Raw genomic sequence first — 2,283 nt, forward strand, 5'->3', positions numbered from 1 at the left:
GTTGGGTGTTTAGATCACCAGCTCCAAGGCCCTAGATTCTCTCCTACGTGATTGTCCACACATTTTGTAATTTGCATTTTATTTTTAGGTCTATGATCCATTTTGAGTTCATTTTCATGAAGAGTGAAAACTCTGTGTATAAATTCTTTGTTTGTGAATGTCCAGTTGTTCCAGCACCATTAGTGAGAAGATGCTCTTTTCTCTCCTGTATTTCTTTGCCCCTTTGTCAAAGATCATTTAACTAGAACTGCATGGGGCTATTTCTATGTTCTCTGTTCTGTATTTTACCATAATAAAAAAAAATGGTGGTATTAAGGGGAAAAATAAGTGTATTGTTTGATTTTCAAGTATTTGAGGATTTTCTAGCTATCTTTCTGTTAACTGATTTTTTTAAAAGATTTTATTTATTTATTTGATAGAAAGACAGCGAGAGAGGGAACACAAGCAGGGGGAGAGGAAAAAGCAGGCTCCTAGTGGAGCATGGAGCCCGATGCGGGGCTTGATCCCAGGATCCTGAGATTGTGACCTGAGCCGAAGGCAGATGCTTAACTGACTGAGCCACCCAGGCATCCCTGTTATTGATTTCTAGTTTAATTATACTGTGGTCTCAGAGCAGACATTATATGATTTAAATAATTTTAGAGCGGCTAAGGTGTGTTTTATAGCCCGGTACGTGGTCTCTCCCGGTGTGTGTTCTGTGGGAGCCTGAGAAGGACGTGTGTTCTCTGCTGCCGGAGAAGTCCGTCGTGCACAGTTGAGCTCAGCCTTGGTGATCATCTGCCTGCAAATGTGCTCGTTTCTGAGAGAGGGCTGCAGGACACTCGGGCTGTGCTAGTGGGTTCATCTGTCCTCCCTTGCAGCTCTGTCAGGTTTTCACCTCAAATATTCTAATGCTCTTTTGTTAGACACATGCATGTCGAGGGCTGCTACGTCTTCTTGGAGAACTGATCTCTTTATCATTATATAATGTCCTCCTTTGTTCCTGATAACTTTCCTTACTCTGAAATCTGCTCTGTCCGAAATCAACAGTTACTGCTTTCTTATGATTAGTGTTAGCATGGTACATCTTTCTCTATCCCTTTACTTTTAATCTATATGTGTTCTTCTATATAAGGCAGGTTTCTTACAGAGGACATCATTCCATCTTGTTTCTTGATCCGCTCATCTCTTCTAACTGATGCATTTAGACCCCTGATTTCAAAGTGATTTTTGATACAGTTGGATTAATACCTACCATATTTTATTGTTTTTGTCTGTTGTTCATGCTCTTTGGGCCTGTTTTTGTCTTCCATTGTTTTTCTGTCTTTTGTGGTTTTCATTGAGCAATTTATAAGATTCTATTTTCCCTCCTCTCTTAGCATATCAATTATATTTCTTCTATTTTTATTTTTATTTTATTTTATCTTGGAAGAACACTTCATGTGTGATCTATCCTCAACACATTGTTGAGTTATACTTATCACTTTCCCCTTTTTTTAGCAGTTGCCCTAGAGCTTATGCTATACTTTTAAAACTAGTATTAGTCCAATTTTTTTTTTAAGATTTTATTTATTTGAGAGAGGGAGAGGGAGAGGGAGTGAGAGCATGAGCAGGGGGAGGGACAGAGGGAGTGGAAGAAGTGGGCTCCCCTCTGAGCAGGGAGCCCGACTTGGGGCTTGACCCCAGGACCCTGAGATCATGACCTGAGCAGAAGGCAGACGCTTAACTGACTGAGCCACTCAGGCGCCCCAATACTACTGTACTTTCAAGTTATACAATAGCACTTCGTGGGTAGTTGTGAGCACTTTATAATAACAAAGTAATCCTAATTTCTCTCTTGTCCCTTGTATCACCGCAGTCACTCATTGTGCTCATCCGTAACCATGTATATACACAATCATATACGCTGTTGTTATTATTTTAAACAAATTGTTATCGGTTAGGTCAATTAAGAAAAATAAGTTTTTATTTTACCTTCACTTATTCTTTCTCTAATGATCTTCCTTTCTCTATATAGATCCCAATTTATGACCTATATCATTTTCTCTTTACCTAAAGAATTTCTTCTAACATTTCTTTCAAGGCTAGTCTACTGACAACAAATTCACTCAATTCTCAGTTTCTGTCTGAGAAATTCTTTATTTTCCTTCACTTTTGAAGGATAATTTCACAGGGTACAAAATTCTAGGTTGGTGGTTTTCTTCTTTCAACACTGGAGATTTCACTCCACAGTCGCTGCTCGCGTGATATCTGAAAAGCTGGATATGGTTCCTGTCTTGGCTCCTCTACTGGTAAGGTGGTTCT

The sequence above is a fragment of the Ursus americanus genome, chromosome 16 (assembly GCF_024610735.1).
Source record: "Ursus americanus isolate L20-20 chromosome 16, mUrsAme1.1.p, whole genome shotgun sequence".
Lineage (NCBI taxonomy): Eukaryota > Metazoa > Chordata > Mammalia > Carnivora > Ursidae > Ursus > Ursus americanus.